The sequence below is a fragment of the Myotis yumanensis genome, unplaced genomic scaffold (assembly GCF_028538775.1).
Source record: "Myotis yumanensis isolate MYYU_CA2020_CCGP unplaced genomic scaffold, mMyoYum1.0.hap1 SCAF_3, whole genome shotgun sequence".
NCBI classification, from domain to species: Eukaryota; Metazoa; Chordata; class Mammalia; order Chiroptera; family Vespertilionidae; genus Myotis; species Myotis yumanensis.
Window position 1 is genome coordinate 105701902 of NW_027223754.1, and position 15850 is coordinate 105717751.

Genomic DNA, 15850 nt, shown 5'->3' on the forward strand with positions numbered 1-15850 from the left:
GCCGCATGTGGCTCGCGAGCCGCAGTTTGCCGACCACTGCTAGACAAAGGGGGTGGAGGCAACTAGAGAAGGCCTCAGCAATTTTTTAAAATAAACCAATGGGAGACAGGAAGACCTTGGCAACCTATTAGAAAATAGGTGATCAAATAGTACTCAGCCAATGAGGAACTGGAGGAAGGTCTAAATAAATAGGCTATGTTTCTTGCCCTACTCGTGATCCTATACAATAGACGCCTGCTCTCAAGAGTGTTAAAAAAAAAAAAAAAAAAAAGAGTGTTATTAAAAGTCTCATTTTCTCCATACTTCTGTTTCCTAGTCCGTCATTTGAAATTTGGGCAGGTGAGCCATTTCTCACAATGCAAATTAAAGTCTATTAGTCCATGTGTGGAGTCCCACATGACCATAAGCCACGAGGGTGCAGGGATGTGCTCCCCCACCACAGGAATGTCAGGAACCCATTACATGCTAAGGAGAAGGAGGAGGCAAGAGGAAGCACACCACTTTTAATCTAGGGGTTGGATACAGCCTTGCTAGCTCCTGATGGGTTCTTTTCCAAGAATCTGCCTTAGCAACATCCTTGGGATTGGTTTATGTGTCTTACTGCCTTGTGATTGGTTATCTGCAAGCTGTCTGTCTTAGCAACATTCATATATTTTAAAGTTTATGTCTCCTGTGTGTGTGCCCTTTCTTCCCTGCCCAGTTGGGGTGCCTTAGTAACAACCTAGATGGCCTTTCTGGTTTTATTTCCCCCTCCCCGCCTTGGTCTTGATTCCTGACTACCTAGCTTCCCTCTGTCTCCTCAAAAATAGTTTATAACTAGAGGGCAGTGCACAAAAATTTGTGCACTCGGGTGGGGGGGTCCCTCAGCCCGGCCTGTGCCCTCTTGCAGTCTGGGACCCCTCGGGGGATAACCACCTGCTGGCTTAGGCCTGCCTCCGGGGGATTAGGCCTAAGCTGGCAGTCAGACATACCTCTGGCAGCCCGGGAGCCCTTGGGGGATGCCTACTTGCCAGCGGAGAGCAGGCCTAAGCTGCAGTCGGACATCCTTGATGCTGCTGAGGCGGCAGGAGAGGCTCCCACCACCACCGCCGTACTGGCAGCCATCAGCCTGGCTTGTGACTGAGCAGAGCTCCCCCTGTGGGAGCGCACTGACCACCAGGGGGCAGCTCCTGCATTGAGCATCTGCCCCCTGGTGGTCAGTGTGTGTCATAGTGACCAGTCATTCCCAGTCGTTCTGCTGTTAGGGTCAATTTGCATATTACCCTTTTATTCTATAGGATAGAGGCCTGGTGCATGGGTGGGGGCCGGCTGGTTTGCCCTGAAGGGTGTCCCGGATAAGAGGGTGGGGGTCCCTCTTGGGTGCCTGGCCAGCCTGGATGAGGGGCTGAAGGCCGTTTTCAGACTGGCCACACCCCCTTCAGGGTGGGGGTCCCTGCTGGAGTGCCTGGCCAGCCTGGGTGAGGGGCTGAGGGCCATTTTCAGGCTGGCCACACCCCATTCAGGGTAAGGGGTCCTGCTGGCATGCCTGGCCAGCCTGGGTGAGTGCTGATGGCTGCTTGCAGGCTGGCCACAGCCCCTTCAGGGAGGTGGTCCCCACTGGGCTGCCTGGCCAGCCTGGGTGAGGGGCTGATGGCTGTTTGCAGGCTGGCCAAGCCCCCCAGCGGGGTCCCTCACCCCATGAGGGTGTGGCCAGCCTGGGTGAGAGGCTGATGGCTGTTTGCAGGCTGGCTACAGCCCCTTCAGGGTGGGGGTCCCCCCTGGGGTGCCTGGCCAGCTTGGGTGAGGGGCTGATGGCTGTTTGCAGGCTGGCCATGGCCCCCAGCCACCCAAGCTCCCAGTGGAGGCTGGTTGGAAACAGGTATCTGGGGTTTATTTATCTTCTATAATTGAAACTTTGTTGCCTTCAGCGGAGGCCAGAGCCGGCCAGGACAGGCGGGAAGCTTGGGTTCCTCCATCGCCAGGGCAACCAAGCCTCCTGCTTGCTCCAGCTCCGTGGCTGCCGGCCGCCATCTTGGTTGGGTTAATTTGCATATAGTCACTCTGATTGGCTGGTGGGTGTGGCTTGGGGCATAGTGAAGGTATAGTCAATTTGCATGTTTCTCTTTTATTAGATTAGATAATTTTCTTGGGAGACCCCAGAAGAGTAATCCACTTTTGACAAGACCCCTTACTGTCTTTATTCCTGATTTATCCCCATCATCTACTGCCCTGGAGTCTGATTATTTCATGAATGCTAATTCTGCCTCTAACCAGACTCCTACAGAGGGCCACATCTATACTTCTCTCCTGGTCCTCCTGGCCCCTTACATGCTTTCAGAACTATGTGTTGGTTTTTTTATCCACCAGAAAAGCATCATAGAATAGGTTTAGAAGAGACTTTAGACAAAGAATATCAGCCTTATGTTTAGGAAATGTGCTGGGCTGGGAGAAGCTGCTGAAGAGGGGCTCATGTCTCCTCCAGGCTGGGACTGTTGCAGAAGTCCCTGAATGCAATGGAGCATTCTTCTAATGAAATCTTCGGTAAAAAAGCTCAACACTTCTATTCTTTTTCTTTTACCAACATTTGTTGAGTATCTACTATGTGCCAGGTCCTGTGTTACTTATGAGAATACAGTGACACATAAGACATGGTTACTGCTCTCAATTTTATTTATTTATTTTTTAATTAATTTATTTATTTTGCTCTCAGTTTTTTAACAGCTTTATTGTATTGTTCATATATCATACAGTTCACTCACTGAACGTTTATGATTCACTGGGTTTTAGAACATTTTTGTTATCCCAAAAAGAAACCCTTTATACATAGCAATAACTTTTTATTTCTCTGTGGTCCCCTTTATCCCAGCCCTAGGCAATCACTAATCTACTTTCTATTTGTTATTCTGGATATTTCATATAAATGAATTCACACAATATGTGCGATTTTGTGACTGCCTTCTTTTGCTTGGCATGATGTTCATTTTGTAGCATGCACGAGAACTTCTTTCTTATGGCCAAGTAATATCTCATTTTATGGATATACTACACTTTCATTCAACAGTTGATAGACATTCCACTTTTGGCTATTTTGAATAGTGTTGATATGAACATTGAAGTACAAGTTTTTGTGTAGACATATGTTTTCATTTCTCTTGTGTATATACCAGGTACATACCTGGGAGTGAAATTGCTTGGTCACATAGTAACTCTACGTTTAACATTTTAAGGAACTGCCGACTGTTTTCCAAAGTGGTTGCACTATTTTCTATCCCCACCAGCAATGTGTGAGGGTTCCAATTTTTCCACCTCCTCAGCAACATTTATTATTATCTATCTTTTTTATTATAGCCATCCTAGTGGATGTGAAGTGATATCTCATGGTGTGTGTGTTTTTGTGGTTTTTTTTTTGTATGTCCCAGTGACCAGACCTTACATAACTTAATATGTGATTATCCCATTAAATCGTGCACCCATCCAGTACCACGCCTAGTTATTAGAATATTATTATTATTTTAAAAACTATTTTTATTGACTTCAGAGAGGGAGGGAGAGGGAGAGAGAGAGATAGAAAGAAATATCAATGATGAGAGAGAATCATTGATTGGCTGCCTCCTGCATGCTCCACACTGAAAATTCAGCCCACAACTCAGGCATGTGTCCTGACCGGAAATTGAACCGTGACCTCCTGGTTCATAGGTCGACGCTTAACCACTGAGTCATGCTGGCCAGGTGAGAATATTATTGACTATATTCCCTATGCTGTACTTTACATCCCCATGACTATTCTGTAACAACCAATTTGTATCCCTTCACCTTTTTCACCCACCCCTCCGAACACCCCTCCCATCTGGCAGCCAACAAAAAATTCTCTGTATCTGTAACTGTTTCTGTTATGCTTGTTGAATTTGCTTGTAGATTCAGTTGTTAATAGATATGTATTTATTGCCATTTTATTGTTCATATTTTTGATTCTCTTTCCTTCTTCTTAAATTAGACCCTTTAGCATGTACACTAATAAAAGAGAAACATGGTAATTAGCGTACGACCGCTACCCTTCCCATTGGCTAATCAGCATATCCTTATGCAAATTAACTGTCAGCCAAGATGGCGGCAGGCAGCCATGCACTGAAGTGAACAGGGAGGCTTGCTTGCTTCAGTGATGGCGAACTCCAACATTTCCCGCCTAACTTGCCGGCCTCTCAGCTGCAACTCTAAGCAACTATGTTGCAAATATAGAAGCTAAACAAAACCCCAGAAACCGGCTTTCAGTCAGCCAGGCTTCAGCCAGCCTGACTGCAACATTGTATCAAAGTTTTCAGCAGCCGAGGCCTCAGAGCTAAAGCTGGCCCAGAATTAAAAAAAAAAAAAAAGGAGCAGTTGGGAGCTTCAGTCACCCGCCAGCCGGAAAACGGCCCTCAGCCCCTCAGCCAGCCTGGCCAGGCACCCCAGTGGGGACCCACACCCTGATCCAGGACACCCTTCAGGGCAAACCAGCCGGCCCCCACCCGTGCACCAGGCCTCTGTTCTATATAGTAAAAGGGTAATATGCCTCCCGGCACCGGGATCAGCGGAGCAGCGAGGCTCCCGGCACCGGGATCAGCGTGACAGGGGGCAGCGCCCAAACCCCCTGATCACCCTGCGGCTCTGTGTGTGACAAGGGGCGGGGCCACAACCTCCCTTTCTGCCCTGCTCTGTTCGTGACAGGGGAAGGCGCCCCAACCCCCTGATCAGCCCTGCTCTGTGCCTGTTAGGGGGGAGCTCCCCAATCCCCTGACCACCCTGCGGCTCTGTGTTTGACAGGGTGCGGCGCCCCAAGCCCCCCCCCCCCCCCCCCACGGGCCCTGCTCTGTGTGTGACAGGGTAGAGCCATAACCTCCCCATTGGCCCTGCCCTGAGTGTGACAGGGTGCAACGCCCCAACCCCCTGATCCGCCCTGCTCTGTGTGTGACGGGGGGGGGGGTGCCCCAACTCCCCTATCGGCCCTACTCTGTGAGTGACGGGGGAGCTCCTCAACCCCCTGATCGATCCTGCTCTGTGCGTGACAGGGTACGGAGCCCCAACCCCCCTGATGGGCCCTGCTCTGTGCGTGATGGGGGAGCTCCCCAACCCTTGATCGGCCCTGCTCTGTGAGTGACAGGGGGCAGCACCCCAACCCCCTGTTTGGCCTGCTCTGTGAGTGACAGGGTGCAGCGCCCCAACCCCCTGATCCGCCCTGCTCTGTGCGTGACAGGGGGTGGCGCCGCAACCTCCCCATCGTCCCTGCCTTGAGTGTGACAGGGGGCGGTGCCCCAACCCCCCAATCGGCCCTACCCTGAGCTATACTGAGGGTGGCATCGCAACCTCCCGATCCACCCTACTCTGTGCATGACAGGGGGCGGCGCCCCAACTCCCCAATCGGCCCTGCTCTGAGCCTGACCAGGGGCTGCATCTAGGGATTGGGCATGCCCTCTGCTACCCGGGAGCAGGCCTAAGCCAACAGGTCATTATCTCCCGAGCGGTCCCAGACTGTGAGAGAGCACAGGCCGGGCTGGCGGGGACCCCCCTCCCCCCCCAGTGCACAAATTTTCGTGCACCGGGCCTCTAGTCCTATATAATAAAAGGTTAATATGCAAATCGACCGAATGGCAGAACAACCGGTCACTATGACACGCACTGACCACCAGGGGGCAGACACTCAACATAGGAGCTGCTCCCCGGTGGTCAGTGCACTCCCAAAGGGGGAGCACCGTTCAGGCAGAAGCTAGGCTCATGTCTGGCGAGCGCAGTGGCAGTGGCAGGAGCCTCTCCCACCTCTGTGGCAGCGCTGAAGATGTCCGACTGACGGCTTAGTCCCACTCCCTGGGGAGCGGGCCTAAGCCTGCAGTCGGACATCCCCCAAGGGTTCCCAGACTGCGAGAGGACACAGGCCGGGCTGAGGGATGCCCCCCCCCCACCCCAAGTGCACGAATTCCGTGCACCAGGTCTCTAGTTTCATATAATACTGGTTTGTTGGTGATAGTTCACCTTTAGCTTTTTCTTGTCTGGGAAGCTCTTTATTTTTCCTTTGATTCTAAATGAGAGCTTTGCAGGGTAGAGTAATCTTGGTTGTATTAGTAGATCTTTGTTTTTTATCACTTTGAATATTTCTTGCCACTCCCTTCTGGGCTGCAAAGTTTGTGTTGAGAAATCAGTTGATAGTCTTATGGTAGCTCCCATGTAGGTAACTAACTACTTTTCTCTTGCTGCTTTTAAGATTTTCTCTTTGTCTTTATCCTGTGGCATTTTAGTTATAATGTGTCTTGGTGTGGGCCTCTTTGATTTCCTCTTTTTGAGACTCACTGCTATTCCTGGACTTGTAAATCTGTTTCCTTTACCAAGTTAGGGAAGTTTTCTATCATTACTTTTCAAATAAGTTTTCAATTTCATGCTCTCTTACTTCTCCTTCCGGCGCCCTCCTGATGCAAATGTTGTTATGCTTGAAGTTGTCCCAGAGGCTCCTTATACTATTCTCTTTTATCCTCTTTTTTTGGGGGAGGAGGGGTTCTTTTAGCTGTTCTGATTGGGTGTTTTTTACTTCCTTATTTCAAATCGCTGGTTTGATTCTCAGCTTCATCTACTCTACTGTTAATTCCCTGTAAATTATTATTTATTGCAGTTAGTGTAACTTTCATTTCTAACTGGTTCTTTTTTATGCTATTGAGGTCCTCACTAAGTTCCTTCAGTATCCTTATAACCAGTGTTTTGAACTCTGCATCTAGTAGCTTGTTTATCTCAATTTTGTTTAGTTCTTTTTCTGCGGTTTTGTTCTGTTGTTGCATATGGGCCATGTTTCTTTCTCTCCTCATTTTGGCAGTCTCCCTCTGTTTGTTTCTATATATTAGGTAGAGCTGCTACATCTCCCAAGCTTAGTAGCATGACCTAAGATAGTAGGTGTCTTATAGGGTCCAGTGGCACAGCCTCCCCGATCACCCCAGCTGGGCACTCGAGGTGTGGCCGCCCCCCTTGTGGGCTGTATACTCTCCTGTTGTAGTTGAGTCTTGATTGCTGTTAGCACATCAATGGGAGGGATTTACCTAGGCCAGTGGTCGGCAAACTTCGTCTCGCGAGCCACATGCGGCTCTTTGGCCCCTTGAGTGTGGCTCTTCCACAAAATACTGACTTCTGCACATGGGCCATGAAGTTTCAGTCACACTATATGTGCGCGCCGCACGTGGTATTTTGTGGAAGAGCCACACCCAAGGTGTCAAAGAGCCGCATGTGGCTCACCAGCCGCAGTTTGCCGACCACTGGCCTAGGCCATCCAGCGGTAAGGACTGGCTGTGACCACTGACCACCAACCTCTAACCACCTTGGAGGATCAGCTGTGTGGATACCCACTGGACAGAGCAGGACTTACTTCAGTAGAGCTCTGGTACCCACTGAGTCTGCCCTTGAATATGTTGCTTATGGAAGTGGTGGTGCTTCGACATGCTCTGAAGCTGTCCTCTGAGTGCACTAGTTCTAGGGCCTCCTAGGAAGTGTAGGCCAAGGTCAACCACCACCTGTGTTCTGCCCAGCGCCACCAGGCAGAAGCTACAAAGTAATCTGCAGATGGCTGCTTCTTGTGCTTAGCTTAGAGGTGCTCAGGTGAGGCCAAGCTATGAACCAAGGCAGGCTGCTGCTAGTGCTGGACCTGAGGCCACTTAGTGAGAGGTACTTGGCAAGCTGAGACCAGATGCTGCTTAATTGAGAGATTTTAGGAAAATCTGAAGCATGAGCCAAGACAGGCCATTCCTATGGTAAAGCTAGTGGAAACCGGTTGGGTGAGCCCAAAAGTTGGGTGGGGCAGGGCCTCAGGGGATTATCAGAGTGGGATAAACTGTGTGAGCCAAGTTGATGGAGTCTCAAATATGGTGCCTGTCTGCTGGCTCTGTGGGGCAGGGCTCATCAAAGGAACAATGGCTTCTGCCAGCACTTCTGTCTGGGAGAAAGCTGTTCCTCTAGCCTTCACCTTGATACTAAACAGTTTAGTTCTTCCCATATGTCTCTGGTGCCTTTCAAGCTGCTGTCCCTGTGCTGGTGCTCAGAGGGTATAAGTCTGAGTAAGTCCATGTGCGAGCCCTTTAAGAGGAACTGTCTGGGACTCCAGCAGCCTCAGCCTTCCTCAGCCTCAATTCCCGCTGGTTTTTTACAGCTAGAGGTGGAGTGAAACCCTGAGCTTGGGTGTTTGGTGTGGGACTGGGACCCTTGCTCCTCATTGGGGACCTCCACAGCCAAGGTATCCCTCCCAATTTTTATCCCCCACTTATGGGTGTGGGACCAGCCCCTTCCAAGTCTCTGTCCCTCCTACCAGTCTCAATGTGGGTTCTTTAATTTCATAGTTGTAGGACTTCCATTCAGCTTGATTTCAGGAGATTCTGAATGATTGTTTTGCTGTAGTTTAGTTGTAATTTTGACATGGTTGTGAGAGGAGGCGGGTACCGTGTTTATCTATGTTGCCATCTTGGCCACCAGCAGTCCTCATTGTGGTTTTGATTTACATTTTCCTAATGGTTAATGATGCTGAGTAGCTTTTTGTATGTTTATTGGTCATTTGTGTGTCTTCTTTGAAGAAACATAATAAAATCTCTAGCTCATTTAAAAATTTGGGTTACTTAATTATTGAATTGTAACAGTTCTTTGCATATTGTGGATATAAGTTCCTTTTCACATATGTGATTTTCAAATATTTTACCCCGTTTTGTGGGTTGTCTTTTCACTTTCTTAATGGTGTTCTTTATGCTGTAAAGCATAAAATGTTTTAATTTTTATGGGTCAAATTTTCCCCCAGCTCTTGATAAACCCAGATTTATATGACAGATTTCTAAGCTTTCAAGTGTTTCTGTTATATTTCTTTGTTGTTGTTGTTATTTTTTTTAGTTATAGAATTTTTATTATTTTTGTTTTTTTCTTTATTGATTAAGGTATTACATATGTGTCCTTATCCCCCTATTACCCCCCACACTCATGCCCTCACCCCTTTGAAAGTCTCTAGAGTTGAATAGTATATAACCAGTCTCATAACTTTTAATACTCAGAGCTTCTTATGTTGGTGACTTTGGTTTAGCTTTTAAACTTCCTCCTTATATTGCTGGTGAAAACAACCATTAGCTGATGATTACTGAACACATAGATTTGGGACTAGACTTGATTTGGAGCTAGACTTCTGAGAATAGTTGGCAGCAAATGTACTGAGGTTGTATTTACACATGCTGGGAAAATGGAGCACTGTCAATTCCCTTTGTAATGTCAGTCAACTCCCTTGTGTTATCTAATATTTTTCAGCTTTATCTACTCTAGTATACGGCACGGAATTTAATAACAAGAAGTGCATTGGGTTATGTAGATAAATTACCAGAATGAAAAGCTTAAACTATCTTCTATGCTGATCCCTACAAAATATCTTAGCAGTCCACCCTCTCCCTCTATTGTTTTGACAAGATTAAGAAGTAAGACATTTTAAAAAATTAAATTTGTTGGGGGTAATAGTGGTTATTAGGATCATATAGGTTTCAGGTGCAGATTTCTCTGCTCCAAGATCTGTATATTGCACTGTGTGCCCACCACCTGAAGGCAAATCTTCTGTCACTATACATTAGGCTCCCTTCACACACCCCAACCCCCAAGGACATTTTACTTACACGATAAAGTTCTGTTTTAAGTCATCTGTGACACACCAAACACCTCTATAACAGTAAGTACCATTCCTGGTCACTGAGGGAGGGAGCAGGCTCAGGAGGTGTGACCTTGGACAGGAAACAGCGTGTCCAAGATCACATTCCCACTGGTAGGTGTTAATGCTGGGTTCTCTTTTGGGGGGCATACTTGTGATTACTTGCAAATGTGTTCTTTCAGAGCCTTATTTGTTTTGTACCCTTTTAACTCTTTACCAAGTATTGTCATTTTAAGATGGGGTAAATAAATGTGTTGGAGTTTTTTCTTTGCATGTAATCTGAACAAGTGGATGTAAATCATGTAGCTGGGGGACAGAGGTGGGTGGTGGAGTGTAGGAACAAAAATGTGAGAAGGAGCGGAACTTTGCTAAGGAAAAATGGAGAAGATGAGAAGTTCTTTCTTTCCAGATGCAACGAAGTTGTGGAATCTATTAAATGAATCAAGTATGGTATAGTACAGTTAAAAAAGTCCCAGGCTTGTTCATTAAGTATTACTCATTGGGCACCAAAGTGCTTGGATGACTTTTTAGTAGGTGTAATTTTGAGATGAAGCATGGCTCCATATTCCCTTTTTGTTTTGTTTTGTTTTAATCCTCACCGCGGATATTTTTCCCTTGATTTTTAGAGAGTGGAAGAGAGAGGGAAAGACAGAGCGAAATATTGATGTCAGAGAAACACATCAATTGGTTGCCTTCTGCATGTGCCCCAACTAGTGCCCAGGCTGGGGAGGAACCTGCAACTGAGGTATGTGCCGTTGACCGGAATCAAACCCAAGACCCTTCGGTCCGCAGGCCGATGCTCTACCACTGAACCAAACCAACTAGGGCCCATATTCCCTTTGTAGATGGTGTTGCCTGGGATCAAGTGGATGCTACTGGGTGATGATGGCATCTTGGATTGTTCTGGCCTTTCTTTTCTGTAGAATGCAGAACCATTACATATGGTTTTATGGTCACAAGTTGACCTGAGGGTGACAGTTCTTCCAAAGAAGTCAGTCCTTCTTGGGATGTTTTTGGAACCTGTGATACTTTGGCTTCTTTGCCTACATTATTCTTGATTTGGGGACAGATTTTTGTACTTTGAAAATGGATCTGATATGGTTAGATGTGTAGGCTTGTGTTCAGTTCTATTGTCTGCTACTTAAAACTATGTGACCTTGAGTACAATACTAAATTTCTGGTTTCTCATCTATAAAAATGTAGATAATACCTATCTCATGCTCTTATTGTGAGGATTAAGTGATATTGCGTGAAGTTCAAAGAATAGCATACAAAATAGTACTCATTACATAGTAAGTATGTATTAAATGTTAGCTATATTGTTGTTGCTTTGAAACAAGCAAAACATTAATTTCCACACAGCTCTTGTAGATGAAGTAGATGATCAAATTTGGCAGCAGTATTTTTAGTAAAACATAAATGTGTGAAAAGAAATAACAATACTATTCCCATTTATTATCTCCTGTGTTAGGCCCTGTAGTGTGTGTATATACATATATATAAATACTAGAGGCCCAGTGCATGAATTTGTGCATGGGTGGAGTCCAGCCGGCCTGCCCTGATGGGGGCCAATCGGGCCAGGCCAGCAGGGGGGAGGGGATGTGGGAGATTGGCCGGCCGGCCCGCCCCCAATTGGGGTGGGGGTGGCTGATCAGGGGCGGGGCTGGTTTGGGGAGGGGCCACTGGAGGTTAGGGGTGGCCTATCAGGGCCCGATCAGGCCAGTTGGCCGCCTCAGTGCAGTCATAGCAACCAGTTGTTCCAGTCATTCCGGTCATTCTGTTGTTTCAGTCGCTTGTCATATATATATATATATATATATATATATATATATATATATATATATATATATACTAGAGGCCCGGTGCACAAAAATTTGTGCACTCGGGGGGGGGGGGGGCGTCCCTCAGCCCGGCCTTTGCCCTCTTGCAGTCTGGGACCCCTCAGGGGATGACCACCTGCTGGCTTAGGCCTGCTCCCCGGGGAATCGGGCCTAAGCTGGCAATCAGACATCCCTCTGGCAGCCCGGCAGCCGTCAGGGGATGTCCACTTGCCAGCGGGGAGCAGACCTAAGCTGCAGTCGGACATCCTTAGCGCTGCTGAGGAGGCAGGAGAGGCTCCCACCCCCACCTCTGTGCTGGCAGCCATCAGCCTGGCTTGTGGCTGAGCAGAGCTCCCCCATGTGAGAGCACCCTGACCACCAGAGGGCAGCTCCTGCATTGAGCGTCTGCCCCCTGGTGGTCAGTGTGTGTCATAGTGATCAGTCATTCCCAGTCTTTCTGCTGTTAGTGTCAGTTTGCCTATTACCCTTTTACTATATAGGATAGAGGCCTGGTGCATGGGTGGGGGCCGGCTGGTTTGCCCTGAAGGGTGTCCCGGATCAGGGTGGGGGTCCCTGTTGGGTGCCTGGCCAGCCTGGATGAGGGGCTGATGGCTGTTTGCAGCTGGTCACACCCCCTTCAGGGTGGGGGTCCCCACTGGGGTGCCCGGCCAGCCTGGGTGAGGGGCTGAGGGCCGTTTTCAGGCTGGCCGGCGACTGAAGCTCCCAGCCTCTCCTTTTTTTCTTTTTATTCTGGGATTTATTTACCTTCTATAATTAAATCTTTGTTGCCGTCACTGGCGCTCCCAGCTCTGAGGCCGCGGCTGGCTGAAAGCAGGTATCTGGGGTTTGTTTGGCTTCTATAATTGAAGCTTTGTTGCTTTCGGAGCTTAGAGCAGGCCGCAGCAGGCGGGGAACCTTGGCTTCCTCCATCACTGGAGCAAGCAAGCCTCCTGCTTGCTTCAGCTGCGTGGCTGCTGGCCGCCATCTTTGTTGGCAGTTAATTTGCATATCTCGCTGATTAGCCAATGGGAAGCGTAGAGGAGGTACGGTTAATTACCCTTTTGTCTTTTATTAGATAGGATATATCTGGCATCATTTAATTCTCATAACAGTCATGCAAGGTGGTTTTATGAGCACCACTGAGGTCCATGCTCATAGTCAGGCAACTAACTGTTCAGTAGAGCTAGTCTTAGTTACACATTTCTCAGGAACTGGGCTTTCTCTTGTCTGTGTGTATCTTGGGAGCCAAAGTAACAAGAACATCATTTTTACCCTGGCCGGGTGGCTGTTGGTTGAAGCATGGTCCAGTATACCAAAAGGTTTCGGGTTCGGTTCCCAGTCAGGGTACATACTCAAGTTACGGGTTTGATCCATGGTCAGGGAGCCTATGGGAAGCAACCGATCTATGTTTCTCTCTCTCTCTCTCTCTTTCTCTCTCTCTCTCTCTCTCTCTCTCCCTTCCTCTCTCTAAAAATCAATAAAAACATATCCTCAGGTGAGGATTAAAAAACAAAAGTCAGTGCTTGCTTTGGCAGCACATATACTAAAATTGGAATGATACAGAGAAGATTAGACTGGCCCTTGCAAAAGGATGACACCCAAACTTGTGAAGCGTTCCATATTTAAAAACAAAAACAAAAAAACGCAAAAGTTATTCTTTGCCCTGGGCCTGTTGTTTCAGTTACTCACATAAAGCCATGGCCCAAAGGGAGGTAGGATATCTAGGACATCAACCCTTTTGGGGTGAGTCTTTTTAGTTGCGATGATTGAACAGCATCCAGGAAGATTTCAGGGGACTTGTCTTTTAAAAAGGCCTATGATCACCTCTTTTTAAGCCAGGCCCTATTGGTCTCTCTTCTACCCACAGGCAGATAGATACCCACAGCCTTAACAGTCACCCCAGGCTGGAGGATAAGAGCCTCATGTCCCCTCCTCACTATCACAATACAGGCTGCTTCATAACTAATTTTGCTACTGTTATGAATCGTAATGTAAATATCTGACATGCAGGATGTATTTAGGCGACCCCTGTGAAAGGGTCGTTCGACCCCCAAAGGGGTCGTGACCCACAGGTTGAGAACCACTGCCTAACTGGTTTGGCTCAGTGGAGAGAGCGTCGGCCTGCGGACTGAAGAGTCCCGGGTTCGATTCCGGTCAAGGGCATGTACCTTGGTTGTGGGCACATCCCCAGTAGGGGGTGTGCAGGAGGCAGCTGATTGATGTTTCTCTCTCATGATGTTTCTCTCTCATAGATGTTTTTAACTCTCTATCCCTCTCCCTTCCTCTATGTAAAAAAAAAAAAAAAAAATCAATAAAATATATTTAAAAATAAAAGAAAAAAGACCTGAAGTTCATTAGGCATTGAGTCTCAGGGTAGAGCTCTGCCTAAAAGACTTAGGGACTGCAGAGAATGGCTGAAGGCTTAATGCAGCCTTATGTGGACAGCCCAGGTGGGCTCTGAGCAGAGCACAGACATAGACTGCCTGGTGCTACAGAGCAGCAGGTATGTGCTGGCGGTGAGAGCACTGAGCATGGTAAGTTGCTTTCGGTTCTAGCAGTGCCAAAGACTACATATGCTGACAGGTCAGGTTATAGTTACTTTGGGAACTGTGACCTTTGAATTTCCTGGCTTACACATAAAATTTCAGTTGCATAATTTGCCTCTTCTCGCCCTCCTTGGCATTTAATTTTTTATCTCAGTGAATTAGATCCATATTTCTCTGCCTAACCTCTTATTAGGGCAGTCTCACTGTTCTTCTCCAGCTCCCCCAGAGTGTCAGGCAGGAGACCAGCTGGGGAGACGCGGGGAGAGGGGCGTTGGCCTGTAGGTATTTTCTTATATCTCCAGGCTAGTCACCTAGGCTGGGGCTGCCTCTGGGATGGATGGCAGTATGTTTCAGCTGCCCTTTCTACATCTGTACTTCTGTGCACACTGCTTTGTGTATATGCAGCATTCTCTCCAGGCAGCTTAGCCAAATTTTCCCCAGACTTCAGTTTCCACTTGGAGTTCCTTCAACTCCAGGAAACCTGTTTCACCACCATAGCCTAAAATTATCCCCCTTCCAATGAACTCTGTATAACCTGAACATTTCATTTGGCCTCAGGATATTTTCCTTGTTTCAAGAACATTTGTCATTTGTGGTTGAAGAGTGGTCTGGTTTCTTTTTTCTAAAAACTAGATTATAAGAATCTTGAGGGCTAAGATTTGAAATCATTGCATTGCTTGTTAAATGTTCACTGGATTTGCTGAAATAAACTTGTATTTTCTTAGTGTCTGCTATGAGAAAAGCAGTGGGCTGGGAGCTATGAAAAACATAGGACAAGCAAGGTCCTTAAATTAAATTCCTTAAGATACTTAGACTGGCCTTGCAAAGCATGGGCTTGCCTGCCTGCCAGCTTCTTCTTCATCTCCCAGTGAACTCTTAATCCACTGGCCTTGATCCCTGGAAAGGCCCAAGTCTATAAGTCTGTTCTCAAACCTGACAGCCTGTGTACGTGTGAATCCTTCTGCCTGCCCCCAGAGAAAGCTCCTTCCTTTACTTTGTGCCATTCTTCCAGCCTCAGTCAAGGCATCACTTCATTACCAAGGCCTTTTCTGATCTCCTCAGCCAAGGATGCCCCTTATATTCTGCTATTTTCCTCCAAAAACTTTTTTTACAATCCAGAAGTGTCTGCTGAGTCCTGGCTGGTGTGGTTCAATAATTAAGAGTATTGGTTCATGCACCAAAGGGTCGCAGGTTCAATTCCCAGTTAAGGGCACAAAGCTGGGTTGCAGATTCCATCCCCAGTCCAGGTCAGGATGCGTGTGGGAGGCAATTGATCACATTGTCTCTCTCACATCAATGTTTTTGTCTTTCCCGCCCTTCCTTTCTCCCTCCTTCTCCCCCTCAATCTCTCTCTCCCATTCTTTCTAAAAATCAATGGAAAGATTATCCTCCAGTGAGGATTAATAAAACAAACAAAAAAGAAGAATGGACTGATTTGTCTATTTGAATTATTGACATTTTTATACTAATGGTTATCACTCCCATCTGAATTTCCATTTCTGGGACATAGGAGACAGCATTTTATTCAGATTTTGTACTTAGACCCATCATGATGTCTGGTATTTACTAGTAGACTCACCGTAAATTCTAAGTAATTGAGTGTTCTTGTAGAAACGTATAGAATTTTTTTTTTTTTTCAGGGACAAGAAAGAAACATAAAATGACTAGTGATTTACCCTCTAGTCACATTGCTTTGTTTTTTTTTTGCAGTAGACAGGCCTTATGTAACCACCAGTGTCCCTCTCTTGAGATGAAAATTGGAATTTCTCTGATCTAGACAAAATACATGTGCTTTTGTTCTCCTTCTTTGTCCCATCTTTCTTCCCTCTTTATTC

At 47.1% G+C, this 15850-nt stretch overlaps 1 protein-coding gene and 1 non-coding gene across 7 annotated transcripts in view; both read left to right on the forward strand.

Annotated features, from left to right (window-relative positions):
• Nucleotides 1–15850, forward strand: part of MICAL3 (microtubule associated monooxygenase, calponin and LIM domain containing 3) — a 253825-nt gene that overhangs the window by 10968 nt on the left and 227007 nt on the right. The gene's annotated exons all lie outside the window — the stretch shown is intronic.
• LOC139007770 (U6 spliceosomal RNA) lies at nt 12989–13095 on the forward strand. The gene has a single exon (XR_011470933.1). It is a non-coding gene; the product is annotated as a U6 spliceosomal RNA (small nuclear RNA).